We start from the raw sequence: 20,878 nt of genomic DNA on the forward strand, positions 1-20,878 counted from the left end.
TCTTGAGTTTGAAAGGACTTTAGGAAGATCATAAAGGAACAGAAGGTAGATATAGCTATCAAAAGATATAGCTATAAAAATATTAAAAATTTCTATATGTTAGACACTATAAAAAATTTTAAACTCATGAGCCAAAATACTATGTTCAAATAAATGATAGACAAAAGGTTAATATTCTTATGTAAAAGATTCTTAAAATCAGTAAGAAGATATGAACATTCCATTGAGGGGGCAGTTGACATGAACAATCAATTCACAACAGAAGGAATAAAAAAGTACCTAATAAACATGAAAAAGTTCAACTATACTAGTAATTAAATTCAAATTAAACAAAAATGATATCTGTTTTTACTTATCAGATTTGCTAAGATACTTTTTGTTTATAAAACTTGTGTTTTTTCTAATACGTAAAAACGATCCTCCATATACTTCTGGTGGTAGTTACCCTTGGGTAATAACTTGCCAATATATCAAAATCCTTTTTACAGGTTTCTTCCAGCCACAGGATTATTAGAGTATGAAGCATATCCCATATATATCCATTATCTATCTGGATTTTTCTTAAATAATCAAGTGGCAGTTACCATTAATTGGCCTTCACCTTTACTACTGCAAAGTTGAACAATTCATATCCAAATTAAAGTAAAGGCCAATAAAAATTTTCTGCTTCTGAAACCAAACAGTTCTGGAAATCCTGACTCAGTCACCTGTCTGTGACGATGATGTCAGTGATACCTAAAAATGTATTATCTGTTCCAGTGACTAAGTTCCAGTACTAAAATCAATTCCAGTTACTGACGGCATGACAAATTATTCCAAAATTTGGTGGCTTAAAATGATATTTACTTTGCTTATGAATCTGCAATTTGAGCAGGGCTTGGTAAAAACACCTCATTCCTGCTTCACTGAGTATCAGCTCAGAGGGCTTGAAGGCTGGGGGCTGGAATCACCTGAAAGCTCACTCACTCCCTTGGCTGATGGTTAATGTTGGCCAGGGGCTGACAGCTTAGCTAGGGATGTTGGCCAGATCGCCTACACCACAAGGCCTGGCTTCCTCACAACACGGTGACAGGTTTCCAAGGGTGAACGTCTCCCTGAAAGAGAAAGAGGGAAAGAAAAAGAGAGAGAATCTGTTAAAGTCCCTTATTCAGATTCTTTGGGTGTTCCTTCCAGAAGTCACAATCCAGATTTTAAGCTTAAATCAGAGGACTTTAAATGAATGTAAGGAAGCAGAAACCCTGTGGGTGAAAAAACAAGATGTCTTTGGTTAATTTATTATACAACTATCTATTAGAATGGAGGAGGGTGGAACACTCTATTCAGCTACAAAACATTATCAATTTTATAAAGATTTATTCACTGGTTATGCTGAAAGAAAGATAATATTATGGAAAGTGTGAAAACCAACAAACTCCTAGGACTTTAATTTATCCCATAAACTGTGTAACGATTGCCCCTGATTGACAAGAGTATTTAAACCTAGAAACAAAACCATTTTAGAGATAGCTATTGTGTCAGCCTTTGTACATGAACATGATAATGTTTATTTTAATATGAAAGATAAAGAATCATTGGAATCTACTCATCTTAACACATTTTATTTACATATAAATGCCTTAGACAGGCTGGAATTCTCTTTTGATTTGTTGATTTCAGGGTTTTTTTTTTTTTTTTATCCTAAGTTTGTTTTTTTTTTTTTTTTTTGGTTGGTAAACAAGAGAGCTCTCACATAGGTCTGGAATTAATTAAGTGTGGAAAATGCTAAGCAAACATAATTATTCCTATATCCTTCCTTTTATAAGGTGGAGGAGGAAATCTTTGTGTTTCCTGATGGCCATTCCAGGAAACTCAGAGACAGTTTAGATATAAAGGTCATCCTAACAGTTTTATTATTGTGCGTTCAGGGCCAGAATTTGGGAAAGGCAAAATCAAGACTTGTCAGAGAAAATAAGAACATAAGTTGTAAGTACCCAAAGACAAGAAATAGCTACACGCAATATTTTTAAAGAAGTAACAGTGACAATTAACTTTTTTTTATTTTGTACTTTTAAAAAGAAGTAAATGTGTTTTCAAAATAATTTGAGAGTGATAAAGGGTTAACCTAACCACAGCAGGCCATAACCGAAAAAGGCCAACTTGTTCGTCAGAATCTGAAAAGCTTGAAACAATAGCAAACTACATCAAAGGAGTGAGGCAGAGTGCTCTAACTAGTTCAATGGACGGTGGATGTGTGTAGGGAAACTAACAATTTACCCCAGGAAGTGAGTTAAAGATCTACCCAACACCATACTTAGCCCAAATAACAAATAAAAAACAACCATCATATGACAGACTGGAGACCCCTGCGTCAAGAGACCAAATTGTTAGAACAGAAAAACAAGAAAAGGTCAGCCAATCGTGATCTTAGTTCCTTGTCTTTACTTTTACCAATCATAGTCTGTAAGTAATTCACTCATAACGAATCACACCTGTCAAAATTGTATAAAAAGCACTTAGAGATTGTGCTTCTTTGGATTTTGGTCTGCTAATAGCCTGTTTTTTTTTTTTTTTTAATAGCCTGAGTGCTTGCAGCCAGTTTCCCATTCTGTTTTTTGTTATGTCACAATAAAAATCTCTTTGTTGCAGAAGGCTTGGATAAAAGTTGTTTCTCTGAAAAAAAAAAAAAAAAAAAAAAAAATTTTTTTTTTTTTTTTTCTACAACAGAGTACTGAAACAGCAGAGTTAACAAAATAATTTTTAATAAAATTCTTATCTGGGCACAGAATAATTTTGCTACATTACAAGGAACCCAAAAAACACAAATTCTAGCGTTATTCTCTTTGTATATAATCTATGTGACAATTTTCAGTAGAGGATTTGTAAGCCTTCTTTTGTATGTAAATCCATAAAAACATTTTCAGAAGTTTTCATGCATTTTCATCACTGCTTTTCAACTCATTAGTTGTAGGCATTATAACCTATACTTACGTACAGGTTGAAATTTATTATGTTTAAGCTTATCAAGGCCAACATCCCTCATAAACATAGATGCGAAACTTCTTAAGTAAATACTAGCAAATGTAATCCAGCACTGCATAAAAAGAAAGGTACTGGGTGACCAAAAAAAGTTTATTCTAGAAATGTAGGTTTGGTTTAACATTGAAAAATCAATTGGTGCAATTCATCATGTTAACAGAATAAAAAAGAAAAATGGCATGATCACTTAAACAGATGCAGAAAAAGCATTTAACAAAATTCAACAGGCGTGTATAATAAATCTCTGCAAATTAGAAACAGAAAGGAACTTTGTTAATCTAATAAGGGTCATTTAGGAAAGACTGACACATAACAGCATATGTAATTATGAGATATTGATACCTTACCCCTAAGATCAAGAACAAGACAAGCATGTCCACTCTCACCACTCATATTTAGCATTATATTGAAGTCCTAACCAGTGGAAATGGAAACCCTGGTGGCGTAGTGGTTAAGAGCTTTGGCTGCTAACCAAAAGGTCGGCAGTTCAAATCCACCAGGCGCGCCTTGGAAACTCTATGAGACAGTTCTACTCTGTCCCGTAGGGTCACTATGAGTCAGAAATGACTTGGTGGCAACAGGTTTGCTTTGTTTTGTTTTGTTTTTTTAACCAGTGGAAAAAGACATGAATAAAAAGGCATAAGGATTGCAAACAAGAAAGTAAAACTGTCTGTACTTATAGCTTACATTGCTTCTTAAGTAGAAAATTCTAATGATCATATGTGAATTTTTCAGTTTCATGATACAAAGCCAATATACAAAAAAAGGTGTATATCCTAGCAGCAATTAGAAAATGATTTTTAAAATATCATTTACAAAACATTAAAATCATTAAATAATTAGGAATATATTTAACAAAAAAAACATATAAGATAGCTACACCGAAAACTATAAAAAACATTGAGATGAATTAAAGACCTAAATAAAAGCAGAGATATGCCATGTTCATGTATTGTAAACAATATTGTTAAGAAGCCAATCACCTCCCCGTTGACCTAGTGATTCAACACAGTTTCAAACATCATCCCAGCATGAGTTTTTTGTAAAAATAGATGAATTCTTTCTAAAATTAATATGAGAAAACAAGCAATGTAGATTATCTAAAGCTATCTTGCAAAGAAAGAATAAATATGAAGGAATTATACTACCTAAAATCAAGACCTATTATGAAGTACTATAATCAAGACTGTAGTACTGGCATAAGCATAAACTAAAAATAATGGAAAAGACTAAAGCACCTAGAAATAGAACCAAGATTATACGGACATTTGATTTTAAACAAAGGTACCAAAGCATCTCAATGAGCAAAGAAAATCTTTTTTTCAAATGTGCTGGAAAAAAAAAAATTATCTATATTAAAAAAGGTAAATCTCAACTCAACTCAAAGTTAATATGAGATGAATGATAAATTTAAAGGTAAATCTAAACTATAAAGCCACTGAAAGAAAACTGAGAGAATTTATTACCAATTTATTACTACACTAAAAGAAAAGGAAAAGGAAGTTCTTCAGACAGATGGTCTATGATAGCAGACAGAAACATGGGTCTACACAAAAAAATAAAGAGCAATAGGAATATAAACATAAAGGTTATTATTAAAAATAGTTTCTGATTCTTAATAGTTATAAAATATGATTTGACCACCTAAAATAAAAATAATAGCAATATACTGTGTGTTTAAAACATACATGAAAGGACAGTTATAACAATAAAAAAAAAATTAGCATAAGATAAATAAATAAATAAAGGAGGGCAAAAAGAAATAGAGAATAAGCATAAGCAGTATACACTTAGGTTTTTACACAAGTAAAGTAGAAGATTATCTTAAAGAAGATGGCGATTAATTAAAGATCAATATGCCTACCCCTCACTTAGTGACTATCTTGTTAACTTATATTTCATATTTACAACAACAATACAAAATCTACTATCCAACTATTTTGTGCTTTGATGAAATATGCTTGGCAGTAACGAATGCCGAGGTGCAAGGCGACAGTAACGCTGGCTGTGATGGTTAAGGTTATGTGTCAACAAGGTTAGGCCATGATTCTCAGTAGTTTGGCAGTTACACAATGATGTAATTTGGCAGTTAGGTAATAATGTAGTCATTCTCCATTTTTTGTGATCTGATGTAGTCATCCTCCATTTTTGCATAATGCCAATTTTCACATAATGATCTGGTCTTTGGAACCTAACCACGTTGATAAGTGAGAGTGGGTATATTGTAAACCCTAGGCCAACTACTAAAAAAACATAAACAGAAGTATAAATAATACACCAATAGTGGAGATAAAGTTGAATCATAAAAAATACTAAATCCAAAAACAGACATAAAAGAAGAAAATGAAAATAAAATAAAAAATGAAGCAAATAGAAAATAACTAGTAAGATGGTAGATTTTATCTAAAATGATTCCCTTTTTTGTTTTATATATTGGTATATGGGGAAACTTAAAGGAGCTAAAGCAGAACTCCTGATTCCTGACTCTTTGAGAGTTGTGAAGACATGGGTACCACTGTTCTCCTTCTGCTGACAAGGAAATACAAGCACAAAATAGGCTAAGGCCAGGATAATTCCTTTTTGGAGTTACTGTGACTATTCGGGTTCTGATTTCCTATCCAAATATTAGTACTGCTATTCCATTTTACTACCCATTACATTTGCTTTATTTGCCCATATCTTAAATATTATTACCCACTGTTCATTTTTCTTATGCTATATATGAGTGGATAGTTGGATGATAGATGGATGGATGGATGATTGATGGATGGATGAATCTAACTCTCTATCAATCTGTATGTATATACAATTATCCCTGCAGGAGAATTTACTACACTTTGTGATGAGCTCCTCCTCAATCAGCCAAAGGCAGATTTGTATTCATGTCGGAGAGTTCATTAAAGCCACATATAGTTCATATTATTTTATCTAAACACCACGTTACTTAATTTAGAGCCATAAAAATGCCCTCATTGCCTAAGTCTCAGTTCATCTGGGGAATTAAAATTTGTGTAAAATCTGAATCAGCATGAAAAGGCTGAATCCTGCCATTGATTTTCATTCACCATCCCTGTTCCTTTCAAGGGAGATGAAAGTGTGGACCACTGCTAATATTGAGTCCTGAGTGTTGATTTCTGTCTGTAATTAGGACACTGGTATAATTCCTGTTGATTACATTAACGTTATGCACTTTAGGTCCCATAGTGATTAAAAGTCACCCCAGTAGGACAGCAACGGCACTGGGTTTCATCATAATTTGGGGTTTTCTAAATTCCAGTTTATATTCATTAGCAATGATAACCCTGCACCAGATGTCAGCAAAGGGAAATCCCAAAGGCAACAGTTCTACCGCCATGTCTATGCTGACTAAGCAGTGCAGGCAAATACTGGGCCAAGTCCATGTTTAGGTTCTGCAAACCAGGCAAAAGCTGCTGTCAGTAGGCTGACTAGAGTTCTGAGACACTTTGGACCTTTATTTGCAAGTTAGCTTGCAATATAATTAAACACACACATATTAGATTTATGCACACTGTGGCACCTTATTATAACGTGATGATTTCTTAAAAACATTCTTAGTGCCAGCTGGTATAATAGAAAAAGCATAAACTTTGGAGTCAAACATCTGAATTCAAATCCAAGTCTGTCATTTTCTATTTGTTTACTATCGAGCTGGGACAGTGGCTAAACATTTCTGTTCCTCATTTTTTGTTGTGCTTGCTGTTTTGTTTTGCTTTAGTTTCTTCATATAATGAGTACAATAGTGGCATTACCTTATGGTATTGTCCTATAGATTAAACAAGATGATACAGATAATGTACCTAATACCTAGTAGGTGGCCAATAAATGTCAGGTCCCTTCATTTATGAAGAGTGTAGAAGGTGCAATTAAGCTCGCAAATGTATTGCTTCACAAAGGTAAGTAAGCCACAATCTCATATTTGAAAAAATAATGAAGAATATAGGGAGGCAAAAAAATACAGGACATAACTGGAAAATTAGATAGAATATTTAGAAACTCAGAATAAAACGATCTAAAATTGAAATAACCTCCAGCTATCTTTCTATGAAAGTGAATTATAAGTTTCAGTTTGAAATGTATCTTTTTTAGGAATTTATCTCTTTGAGACATTTTGCTTTAAGGCATGGACTTAAAGACTTTGCATTTTATAAACTCAAAACTTATAGTGTAAGCACCTCTTAAGTTCAAATACAAACACGTGAAAGTTACCTGTAATCATTCCTTACAGGTGGATCAAAGAGAGAAATCGTCCTACAAAGTCACAATATTGGAGATAAAAGAAAACTATGAAAGAGTATGATGGTGCAAGAAGTGTTTCATTTTGCAGTTAAGTATGACATTCTTTAGGGAATCCTATAATTTTAGGCCAGGGCATGTCACCACGCTATTGTGAATCTTACTGTACTCACACCTGGACTGACTTAACCATGGCAGATAGATGGAGCCTCTATCATTTTAAGAGTCTTTTTATAACTTTTTAAGGTTTGCAAACCTAAATCATAGCAACAAAATTCATAGAACAAGTTCCTTGAAAATTGTCTGAAATTGGGTGAGGTCAGTTGGACAAAATAAGACTGGGATAGCTGGTATAGAAATCTTTCAAAGGCCATTTATTCTGAAACAAATTCAAGGAATGTACAAAATTAACCTCTGGGCAGATGGCTGACTTCAATCTTCCGTGTGCTTCCTTTTTGCAGTGATCTCAGACAAAGACAAATATGCTACACGAGGGACCACTTGAATCATACCAGTCATGAATGTGGAACCCCAGGACATTAAAAAATGACAGATTTGCACAACTTTCAGTGCTAAAGTCTAAACTGGAGTTTTGGTGATAGAACAAAGCAAATAAATCGGATAAATTCAAAAAGTAAGCAAACTGTTGGCATGATGGTCACTTACGAAGAAAAATATTCTCAAAAATTACATATGCCGAAGGACTGACATTGCCAAAGACAGGTCCCAGGCAGGGCATGTTGGGTACATTGCAATTTCTTTTCCTTCAGATTCCTCATTGGTGGAATATATCCCTGAGAAATAAAAAGGAAGCTAACTGTAGAAGGTAAAATTAGAAACATCGACTTTTACCCTTGTGGATTTTGATACAAAAATTCCATTGAGTCCAAGTAGAAATACTCTAAAAATCAGAGTGATTAACAAAGATAGGAACATGCTTTTACTACGACAGTAATTATTACCTTCTTCTGAGTAATTAAAACAAGTAATATGTGTATTTTGCACGATGCTTTACAATCTACTTTCACATTCATAATCTCCTTTAAACCTCCTATCAAATTTATGCATAAAGTGTGATCATTCCCATTTTACAGATCAGGAAATGAAAGCACAAAAGAGTTAATTTACCTAACTAAGATGACTCAGCTGCTCAGTGGCCAACCTAATATCTGACACTGGTTTCCCTATTCCCACAAATCTACTTCATTGACATACGTATGACATATCTGATAATTAAAAAAAATATGATAAAATCACAAATATAGACACAAAAGTATAATAAAAGTACAGACAGTATCAGTTCTTTGGAGAAATGTGGCCATGTAAATCCAGCACAGAATAATTATTATTACAATTTAAGCAAAAATAATTAATCTCTGAGGTTATTTAATTTACTATAGTATTAAGGAAGCTTTAGAAAAACCAAGGGATTGTTTATTGTTTTGAAGCAATGTGGGTTACACATAACCAAGGAAACACTGGGGAGTGTCCTTGTCTTGGTTGTTTGGCTTTTTTTTTTTTTTTTTTAACTAATTCATTGCTTGGCCCAGTAACTACATTTTGAAATTCCCTAGCACAGAGAAGCTGATGTGGCATGTAAGCTGATTTGGAGAGTTTTGTCATTGTTTCTCATCAAGACATGATTTGTGGGTACAGTGTTTTCCTTTGCACAATGCTTTCAGAGTATCAAATCCTCCCTTCAATAAAAGAAATAAAGTTAGCCAAATTGCCAACATGCTTACCTCTGCCACCACTCAAGATAGTTAATCTGCATGTTGCAACGAAGGCTCTTCTTAGCTGATTTTCTCCACGGCCTTATCTAGAATCTAGAAAACTTTATTATAGACTTAAAATAAAAAGGTGTTGAGACAGATAGGGTTAACTGTGCCAGTGGCTGAACAAAAGAGCCTTTAAAAAATTATCATCTAGAAGTTGAGTAAACAGGAACCATACCCTGTGAGACAGATAGGGTTAACTGTGCTGGTGGAACAAAAGAGCTTTTAAAAAGATTACCATCTAGAAGTTGGGTAAACAGGAACCCACCCTGTCAACAGGAGATAGGATTGGGGCAGCCCCTGAATTACCATCTCCTTCTTAGTGTTTTTCTAGTCCCCTCCTCCTTTGCAGGCTCCACATGCACAGAGGAGCAGAGTGTGACTGCTGTTTGACATTCCTTCGCCCTCCAAAGGTAGTGCGGAAGATCAAGTGTGCTTGCGCTATATCCCATAATAAGTGATGCCAAGGGCTGCTGAGAGGACTCCATCTTGAATATCAGTAGGTTCCATCTTAGATTCCAGATGCGTGCACAACCTAATTAACATATGCCGCCATTTTGAGAAGTACCCGCCCCTTGAAAGAAGCCCACTAAATATTCATTACTCTGTTGTCTCCACCAAACCCATATAAGCCCTAGCCTTACTTCCCTTTTCGAGTCAGTCTTTTGGAGAGGCTTAGATCCTCGATGACTCCTTTTGCTTGACTCAAGCAAAATAAAGCTTGCTGAAGATAAAGTTTGTCTTTTGTTTGTATTCTTACTCGGGAAAAGACAAGGACCCTTTGTGTCAAATTGGTAATTGGTAACAGTATAACACCTCTAACTCTATTATTTTAATACTGTTTATCCTGTATAGTTTAGTGAGAAGCTTGACACTGTCATTTTCTAAATTGTACTGTGCGACAACTTGCAAGTATTTTTTTTAATTATTCTTTTTAGAACATTACAAAATTTCTCTCTAGGACAATGAATGAGCACCTAATGGAATTTCTCCTTACTGAAATCAAAGTCACACTCCCTCCTATCTAATCAATGGAACCAAGGTCCTGGAACACTGAGTAGACTCATTCAGATTCAAAAGACCCCTGACAAAATTAAATTCTCTAATAGGCTGAGTAACATTTGAAGAGAATCAGAGATGCAAAAAAAAGGGCATATCCAAAGGGAATTGGAGAAAAGGATTTCACACACAGAGCGTTGGCTGCCTCATCTTTGAACCGAACCCTGGAGATGCACAGACAGCAGAAAGACGTTTTTAAAAAACTCAGAAAAGCAAAAAACGTAAGAAATTTCTGGAAAAATAGAAGCTGGGACCCAGAGGTAGCTGGAAATGGCTACCAAAAGTATAAGAGGGCCAGACACCACGGGCAGTAAACAGGCAGAGAGAAGCCACTTTCCCTCCTGACATGCCTTGCATATTAAATCATCCAGATGCAATGGCGTGCCAATAACCAAAAGACGGGTCAGTCTCTCTTCCCACCCCCATCCAGCCCTACAGCCTAGACAATTACAACCTCATGAAGCTCTGGTAGAAAAGAAAAATGCTTGAAGCAAAAGTATAGAGAAGTGCCCTGAGGAGAAGAACGGGATCAGGAGTCAGATAAAGAGGAGCAAACAGGAAATCTGCAAGCTCAGGTTGTATATAAGAGTTTCTCCACCTTGAGACATGCTCAAAGTAGGAAGAATCAAGGAAATAATAAAGATAAGAGCAGAAATCAATGCAACAGAAAGTAGGAAAATGATTGAGAAAATCAATGAACTCAAAAGTCAGTCAATAAAACTAATAAATTTCTAGCCAGACTGATCAAGAACAAAAGAGAGAAGACAAATTATCAAAATCAGACTGAGAAACAACTACAGCTCCTGCCTACATTAAAAAGATAATATGACAACATTATAAACAATCTTATGCCAATAAATTTGAAAACTAATGTGAAATGGTCAAATTCGTTGAAATACACCAACTACCACAGCTTACTGAAGAAGAAATAGTTAACCTGAATAGCCTAATATCTATTATCTGCTGAATTTGTACTTAAAAACTTTACCCATAAATAAAACAGCCTCATGTCCCTCCTTAGCAAAGATACAAAAATTTATAACAAAATTTTATCCACTTGGCTCCAAAAATATATAAAAAGGAAATGACATCATTACCAGGTAGAGTTGTTCCCAGAAATGCAAGGATGGTTTAACATTAGAAAGCCAATCACTGCAACTCACCACATTAACAGAATAAAAAGGAAAAAAACATATCATCTCAATAGATTCTGAAAGAGTATTTGACAAAATTCAACATTCATTTATGATTAAAAAAAAAACTCATTACAAAGAATAGATGAGAACTTCAATCTGACAAAAACATATATGTAAAATATACCGTTAACAATATAATTAATAGTGAAAGTCTGAATGCTTTCTCCCTAAGATCTGAAACAAGTCATGTATGTCCACTCCTATTCAACATTACACTAGAGGTTCTAGCAAGTAAAATAAGTTGAAAAAATAAAATAAAGCTTCACAAAGATAATATAAAAGGTACACAGACTGTCATAGATTGAATTATGTCTCCCCCCTCCCCAAAATGTGTATATTGATTGGGCTGGGCCATGATTCCTGGTATTGTGTAATTTTCCTATATGTTGTAAATCCTGCCTCTATGCCTCTATGATGTTAACGAGGAATAATGGGCGGCAGCTGTGTTAGTGAGGCAGGCCTCAACCTGCAGGATTAGATTGTGTCTTGAGGCAACCTCTCGAGATATAAAAGATAGAAGCAAGCAGAGACAGGGGGATCTCATACCATCAAGAAAGCAGCACCAGGAGCAGAGTACATCCTTTGGACACGGGGTTCCTAAGCCTGAGAAGCTCCTCGACCAAGAGAAGATTGAGGACAAGGACCTTTCTCCAGAGCTGACAGGGAGAGAACGCTTCCTCTGGAGCCAATGCCCTGAATTTGGACTTTAACCTACTAGACTGTGAGAAAATAAATTTCTCTTTGTTAAAGCCATCCGCTTGTGGTATTTCTGTTACAGTAGCACTAGCACACCAATTAAAAAGAATTGAAACAGTTTTTAGTCCCAGAAAACATGATCATTTACGCAAAAAATCCTAAAGAACCTCAAAAACTGCTAGATCTAATAAGTGAGTTTAGCAGGATTTCAGTATACAAGGTCAATTATACAAAAATTTATTGCATTTCTTTATATTAACAGTGAGTAATTGGAAGTTTAAATTTAAAAAATACCATCTATAAACAAAAAAATAAGAAATAAAAAAATTATTTTTTTATAAACAAAAAAATAAGAAATACTTAGGCATAAATTTGACAGAATATATGCAAGACCTGTACACTGAAAATTACAAAACAAGTGAAATTAAAAGAGAACTAAAAAAGAGATATACCATTTTGTGGATCAAAATACTCAATATTGTTAAGTTGTCAGATCTCACCACTTTGATCTATAGATTTAACAACAAGCCAGTACAACTCCCAGTAGATGTTTTATGTAGATATTGAAAAGCTGATTTTAAAATTTATATAAAGAACCTGTAACAGGAAAAATAATTTTGAAATAGAACAGTGTTGATGGTTATACACTAGCTGATTTCAAGACATTATAAACCTGCAGTAATCCAAACGATGTGGTACTGTCTTTTAATCAATAGAACTTTTCAATATCTTCTAATCAACAGAACTTAATATAGAGACCTCAGAAATAGATCCATACATATGACCAAATTATTTTTGACAAAGGTACCAAGGCAATTCAATGGGAAAGAAAAATTTTTTAAAAAAATAGTGCTGAAACAATCAGATAGCTGTATGCAAAAATATAAACAATTGTCTCTTACCTTACACTACATGTAAAAATTAACTTGAAATGGATCAGAGACCTAAAAATAAGAGCTATAACTAAAAATCTTCTATAAAAAAAACTAAAGAGACCATCTTAGTGACTTTGAGTTAGGCAAAGTTTTCTTAAAGAGGATACAAATTGCATAAACTATAAAAGAATAAATCAATAAACTACAATTTATCAAAATTAAAAACTTCTCTTCAATAAATAATGTTAAGAAAATGAAATGGCAAACCACAGGCTTGGAGAAGTATTTGCCAAGCCTGTATCTGACAATTTGTATTCAAAATACATAAACATCTCTTGTGACTCTATAATAATAAAATAAACAACCTTCCAAAAAATGTGTAAGATATTTGAACAGGCACATCACCTGAGAAGATATATGAATGGCCAATAAGCACAAGAAAAGATTCAAACCGCAGTGAGATACCACAACACACCTATTAGAATGGCTAAAATTAAAAAGACTGACCATACACTGCTGGTGGAAATGTAAAACAGTTTCAAAACTCTTTTAAAAACTGTTTAACAGACATTTAGCATATACTGGGCCATTCCACTTCCAAACATTTACCCGAAAGAGCTAAAAACATATGCTCACCGAAAGAATTACATATACACAAATGGTCATAACAACAACTCTTTTTGTGATAGCTAAAACCTGAAAACAGCCCAAGTGTTCACGAGCAGGTAAACAGATGAACAAATTGCGGTATATCCAAATAATGTACTACTTGGACATTTAAGGAAACCCTGGTGGCATAGTGGTTAAGTGCTACGGCTGCTAACCAAAAGGTCGGCAGTTCAGATTCACCAGCCACTCCTTGGAAACTCTATGGGGCAGTTCTACTTTGTCCTTTAGGGTCCCTATGAGTCGAAATCTACTCGATGGCAGTGGGTTGGGTTGGGTTTGCTTTTGAAAATTTAAAGGAATGACCTACTGATCCACACCACAGATCTCCAAACCATTGTGCTGAGGTAACAAAGCCAGATTAGAAAAAGATTACATGCTGCATTATTTCACTTATATAAAATTCTGGACATTGCCAACTATTGTGACAGACACTAGAGCAACAGTTGCCTGTGAATGAAGGGCAGGGAGCAATGGATTACAAAGGGACGTAAGAGTGAAGGGAATGCTCATTATCTTGATTCTAGTGATGGTTTCAAGGGTGTATGCATGTGTTAAAACTCATCATATTATATATCTTAAATATATGTCATTTATTAGACATTTATCACACCTCAGTAAAGCTGAAAAAAAAACTAAATGTGAAAAGCAAAATAACAAAGCTAGCAGAAGAACGTGTAAGAGAAGATTTCTCAATTTTGACATGGGAAAGTCTTTCTAAACCAATACCTCTCCAAAAAACATAAATCAAAAAACTGTAGATTTAAATACACTAAAAATAAGAATTTTCTTAAACAAATGACACTACAGTCAAAATTAACATATAGTTTGCAGAAAGGGAGAAGATAGTTGCAATGCCAAAAACTGACAAAGATAAATGTATAAAATATACAAGAAATTCCTGAAAATCAACAATATTAAGATAAACAAAATATATGAGCAAACAATTCACAGAAGGAAATATTTAAATGATGAACAAGTATGTGAAAAGGTGTTCCATTTCACTCTTACCAGAGAAATAAAATATTGCCAAAAATTAGTAAGTCAAACAATATCAAGCATGGGGAAAAAATGTGGGAAAGGGCATGGTTAGTAGGACTGTAAACTGACACAACCATTCTAACAAGCAATTTGACAATATTGAATGGAATTGAATATGTGTTTAAAACATTCAATCCCTTCTCTTTAGGATCTTCAGAGACATTCTTGCCCAAGTCTATAAGGGGACATCTTCAAAAATATTTATCACAAAGTTCACCAAAAGGCTTCTTGTGGTAGCAGGGTTTGGGGACCAACTAAGAGTTGTCAATTAAGAACTCAAACAGTTAAAATTAAACCAAAAAAATAGAGCCAAGCCAGGTGCTGTTTAGTGGATTCTGACTCATATCAACCCTATAGGACAGAGTAGAACTGCCCAATACGGTTTTCAAGGAGTCCCTGCTGGATTCAAACTGCCAGTCTTTTGGTTAGCAGCTGTAGCTCTTAACCACTGCACCACCAGGGTTTCCTATAATAGTTAAATATAAACAAATAGTTCCCTATTTTGCTTGTAACCAAAAAAAAGATTAATTTCATCTAACAAAGGCAAAGCAAAATTCATATTGGAAAAGGAAGAGAGGATGGAGAAGGAAAAACCCTGATTACCTGGAAAATAATGGACTTTATTTTTCTTTTCCTGGGTAAATTGCTGATGTGCTGTTGGTGAGCAAAGAGGTCAGTTGGAGTATTCTACCCCTGGATAACTTTGTGTCATAAAAGAAAATAATTTCCATCACTTAAGAATTCTCTAGAAGACCTTGGGTATTTAGCTGTGATGTATACACAATAGATCATGTCTGTAGTATGCTGGTCAGTCAGTCACACCTCCATTGCGGTTACACCAGGACTGCACCATTTCCCTTATTAAAATTTCTCAGCCCGGGGCTAGAAGCATAGGTAAAAAAGCAGAAGATGTAATATTCCCCAGCAGTCAAAGTCATCTGTTAAGTGAAAACTAGTGAGAAATAGAATGAAATGCATAAAACAACACTATGTAGATAAATTACAAAACTTAAGGAGCCCTGGTGGCATAGTGGTTAAAAGTGATGGACTGCTAACCAAAAGATTGGCGGTTCGAAACCACCAGTGGCACCGAGGGAGAAAGATGTGGCAATCTGCTTCCATAGAGATTTACAGCCTTGGAAACCGTATAGGGTCCCTATGAGTCGGTATCAACTCAACAGCAGGGGATTTGGTTTGGTTTAAAACAATATTATATGTCTTTCAAGGATATATTCATATATACTGTACACATTAGAGTAAGTGTATATGGTGAGGGAGGAAAATAGAGTGAGGATGGGGATGAAGTGGAAAAAAGTAAAACTTGAAAGTCACTTAGCATAAACTGTGCTGGTAGCATGCTGTGAAAAGAGAACTGTAATTAAACCAACACAACAAACCCAGAAACAAAAGGAAGATGGTTTCTGACATGAAAAAGTAGGAACCTAGGGATTAAGAACCAGTAATGAGGGCTTGAGCATGGAGAACAGAGGTGAGGTAGGAGGCTGGACAGACTCTGCAGAGAAGCCTTCTGGGAGATAAATTAAAAGGAAAACAGTAAGGGTGTTTATAAACCAAAGAAAGGGTACCTTTTGGCAATATTGCTTAGGATTTATGAGTTTTGGGTTTTTTGTTTTTTTGTTTTGCATCAGAAAGACATGTACTAGCTTCCCCGATCCCTCACATACTAAGCTGTGTGTCCTTGGGCGAGGCACTTAATGTGCTTCCAGTCCTCATCTGTGAAATAGGTTAATAATAGTATCTATTTCAGGGTTGTAATGATTAAATGAAATCATGTATTTTGAGTACTAAAGTGTCTGTGATATTGTAAAAGCTCAGTAAATATTATTGCTGTTGAAATTGCTGTTGTTATAATAATATTGTTAATAATATCATTATTGTCATAAGAGCATGGTTCAGAACAATGCATTCGTATGCTTTCTGGGCTACTACTCCTACTTCCACAGCCTTATCTTGCTGCTCTTTGATACATCATATTCTTACAAGAATATGATCACTTACATGATCACTATGTTATATTCATTCAAGATCACTGCTCCACTCTTCCGCATTAGAAAAGAAGTGTCCAAAAAAACTTCCCATTGTGATGAGAATACAGGTCATTAACGTTTATGTATACTGCCCGGCTTCCTTCTCTCAACTAAGTGAGCACCAGGAAATACTGCCTTGACCAGAAGGCCAAGAAAATTTCCCTTGGCTGCCAAGGCCCTATCTTTGCATTTCCTTTCCTCTTTTCTCACTGCTAATGATTCCACCCACGTTCACCTGGAACTACCTCCTGAATTTAATTTTTGTATCATCTCAGTACCAGTTCAGAGCAGGGCGAACAGATGATAGTAAAGGATTAAAAAACTACTGTCTTAGCCTATTGATATTCTGAAGTTTCATAATAGAAGTCTTTGTTGTTAGGTGCCATTGAGTTGATTCCAACTCATAGCAACCCTGTGCACAACAGAATTAAACACTGCCCAGTCCTGCACCATCCCTACAATCATAATGCTTGAGCCCATTGCTGCAGCCACTGTGTCAATCCACCTCGTTGAGGGTCTTCCTCTTTTCCACTGACCCTGTGCTTTGCCAAGCATGATGTCCTTCTCCAGGGACTGATCCCTTCTGAAAACATGTCCAAGTATGTAAGACACAGTCTCGCCATCCTTGCTTCTAAGGAGCATTCTGGTTGTACTTCTTCCAAGATAGGTTTGTTCATTCTTTCGGCAGTCCATGGTATATTCAATATTCTTCACCAACACCACAAATCAAAGATGTCAATTCTTCTTTGGTCCTCCTTATTCATCGTCCAGCTTTCACATGCATATGAGGCAATTGAAAATACCATAGCTTGGGCCAGGCACACCTTAGTCTTCAAGGTGACATCTTTGCTTTTCAACACTTTAAAGAGGTCCTTTGCAGCAGATACACCCGATGCAATGAGTCTTTTGATTTCTTGACTGCTGCTTCCATGGGCATTCATTGTGGATACAAGTAAAACGAAATCCTTGACAGCTTCCATCTTTTCTCTGCTTCTCAAGATGTTGGTTATTGGTCCAGTTGTGAGGATTTTTGTATTCTTTATGCTGAGGTGCAATCCATACTGAAGGCTGTGGTCTTTGAGCTTCATTATTAAGTGCTTCAAGTCCTCTTCACTTTCAGCAAGCAAGTTGATGTCATCTGTATAATGCAAGTTGTTAATCAGTCTCCCCCAATCCTGATGCCCCGTTCTTCTTCATATAGTCCAGCTTCTTGGATTATTTGCTCAGCATACAGATCGAATAGGTATGGTGAAAGGCTACAACCCTGACGCGCACCTTCCCTAACTTTAAACCACTCAGTATCCCCTTGTTGATAAAGTTTTTTTCACTGGCTTAATTCCTTTTCAGAAGTAGACCTCTGAGTCCTTCTTCCTAGCTGTCTTAGTCTGGAAGCTCAGCTGAAACCTGTCCTCCATGGGTGACCCTGCTGGTATCTGGATTCCGGTGGCATAGCTTCCAGCATCACAGCAACACACAAGCCCCCACAGTATGACAAACTGACAGCCACGTGGGGAAATAGAAGCCTAACTTGCTAGTATTAATACAAGCTACCATATGTTGCATATGTACTACATATCAGGCTCAGTGCTACTTGTTTTTGTTCTTGTTAGGTGCCACCAAATCACTTCCGACTCATAGCAACCCTATGTACAACAGAAGGAAACACTGCCTGGTCCTGCACCATCCTCACAATCATTGCTATGTTTGAGTCCACTGTTGCACCCACTCTGTCAATCCATCCCATCAAGGGTCTTCCTCTTTTTCGCTGACCCTCTACTTTGCCAAGCATGATGTCCTTCTCCAGAGACTGGTCCCTCCTGATAACACATATAAATTATGTGAGATGAAGTCTCAACATCCTCGCTTCCAAGGAGCACTCTGGCTGTACTCCTTCCAAAAAAGACTTTTTCATTCTTCTGGCAGTCCATGGTATATTCAATATTCTTTGCCAACACCATGATTCAAAGGCATGAATTCTTCTTTGATCTTCCTTATTCACTGTCCAGCTTTCCCATGTATATGAGGGGATTGAAAATATCATAGCTTGGGTCAGGCGCACCTTAGTCCTCAAAGTGACATCTTTGTTTTTCAACACTTCAGTGAGGTCTCTTGCAGCAGATTTGCCCAATGCAATATGTCATTTGATTTCTTGACTGCTGCTTCCACGGGTGTTGATTGGGATCCAAGTAAAATGAAATCCTTGACAACTTCAATCTTTTCTCTGTTTATCATGATGTTGCTTATGGGTCCAGTTATGAGGATTTTGTTTTCTTTATGTTAAGGTGTAATTCATACTGAAGGCTGTAGTCTTTGACCTTCATCATCAAGTACTTCAAGTCTTCTTCATTTTCAGCAAGCAAGGTTGCATTATCTGCACATCACAGGTTGTTAATGAGTCTTCCTCCAATTCTGATGCCCCATTCTTCTTCATACAGTCCAGCTTCAGCATACAGATTGAATAGGTATGGTGAAAAGATACAACCCTGACGTACATCTTTCCTGATTTTAAACCACTCAGTATACCCTCGTTCTGATCAAACAACTGCCCCTTGGTCCATGTACAGTTTCCTCATAAGCATAATTAAGTATTCTGGAATTCCTATTCTTCATAATGTTATCCATAATTTGTTATGGTCCACACAGTCGAATGCCTTAGCATAGTCAAGAAAACACAGGTAAACATCTTTCTGGAATTCTCTGCTTTCAGCCAACACCCATCTGACATCAGCATTGATATTCCTCCTCCCATATCCTATTCTGAATCTGGCTTGACTTTTTGGCAGTTCCCTGTTGATGTATTGCTGCAACCATTTTTTGAATTATCTTCAGCAAAATTTTACTCAGATGTAGTATTAATGACATTGTTTAATACTTCCCACATTCTGTTGGATCACATTTCTTTGAAATGGGCACAATATGAATCTCTTCCAGTTCGGCTGGCCATGTAGCTGTCTTCCAAATTTCTTGGCATTGACGAAGTGAGCACTTTCAAACTGCATCCGTTGTCGAAACATCTCAATTAGTATTCCATCAATTCCTGAAGCCTTGCTTTTTGCCAATGACTTCAGTGCACCTTGGGCTTCTTCCTTCACTACCATCAGTTATTGGTCATATGCTACTTCCTGAAATGGCTGAATGTTGACCAACTTTTTTTGGCACAGTGACTTTGTGCATTCCTTCCATTTTCTTCTGGTGGTTCCTGCATGGTTCAATATTTTGCCTACAGGATCCTTCAGAATTGCAACTTGAGACTTGAATTTTTTTCTTCAGTTGTTTCAGCTCGAAACACGCCAAGTGTGTTCTTCCCTTTCAGTTTTCTAACTCTAGGTCTTTGCACATTTCGTTATAATTCTTTACTTTGTCTTCTCAAGCTGTCCTTTGAAATCTTCTGTTCAACTCTTTTACTTCGTCATTTCTTCAGTTTGCTTCAGCTACTTGACGTTCAAGAGCAAGTTTCAGAGTCTTTTCTGACACCCATTTTGGTCTTTCTTTCTTCCCTGTCTTTTTAATGACCTTTTGTTTTCTTTATGTATGATGTCCTCAATGTCATCCCACAACTTGTCTGATCTTTGGCCATTAGTGTTCAATGAGTCAAATCTATTTTTGAGATGCTCTCCAAATTCAGGTGAGATATACTCAAGGTTGTATTTTGACTGTCATGGACTTGCTTTAATTTTCTTCAGCTTCAACTTGAACTTGCATATAAGCAATTAATGGCCTGTCCACAGTCGGCCCTGGCCTTGTTCTGACTGATGATAGGCCTTTAGCTTTTCCATCGTTCCTTTCCAGAGATGTAGTTGATTTGATTCCTGTGTATTCCATCCAGTGAGGTCCACATGCACAGTTGCCATTTATGGTGTTGAAAAAGGTACTGGCAGTGATTAAGTTGTTGGTCTTGCAAAGTTCTCTCATGCAATTTCCCAGTCGTACCTGCTTGACAAAAATTATATCAGTCTTCAGTACAATATCTTGGAGCAAGTATCATTGTCCCCAATTCATAGGTCAGGTGTCAAAAGTTTTAATAAGTTTTAAAATGTACCCAAAGTCATACAGACTATGTATTTTCACATCCAAGATTCAAACCTAGGTCAGAGTGGCTCCAAAGACTGAACTTTAAGTGTGTTCTTCACTACTATTTCTCAATTTCAGTTTGAGAATGCCCACTAAGTAGCCATCTGTAGACAAGTGTAATTCAGGTGCACTGGAGATGAGGAGGACACTTTCTTGAATGCCATCCCCCCTGAGTGTTGCCT

General features: G+C 36.0%; 1 long non-coding RNA gene across 3 annotated transcripts in view; it reads right to left on the reverse strand.

Annotated features, from left to right (window-relative positions):
- Positions 1-656: 656 nt before the first annotated feature.
- Positions 657-20,878, reverse strand: part of LOC126084765 (uncharacterized) — a 173,183-nt gene continuing 152,961 nt past the window's right edge. The window contains exons 3-4 of one of the 3 annotated variants that reach the window (XR_007519061.1): positions 9,012-9,095; positions 657-1,090 (exon numbers count right to left, since the gene is read on the reverse strand). This is a non-coding gene — a long non-coding RNA (uncharacterized LOC126084765). Of the gene's footprint in view, positions 1,091-7,103; positions 9,096-20,878 lie in introns of those variants that run through there. The other 2 variants (XR_007519060.1, XR_007519059.1) reach the window with 2 other exon arrangements.

The sequence above is a fragment of the Elephas maximus genome, chromosome 10, assembly GCF_024166365.1.
Source record: "Elephas maximus indicus isolate mEleMax1 chromosome 10, mEleMax1 primary haplotype, whole genome shotgun sequence".
NCBI classification, from domain to species: Eukaryota; Metazoa; Chordata; class Mammalia; order Proboscidea; family Elephantidae; genus Elephas; species Elephas maximus.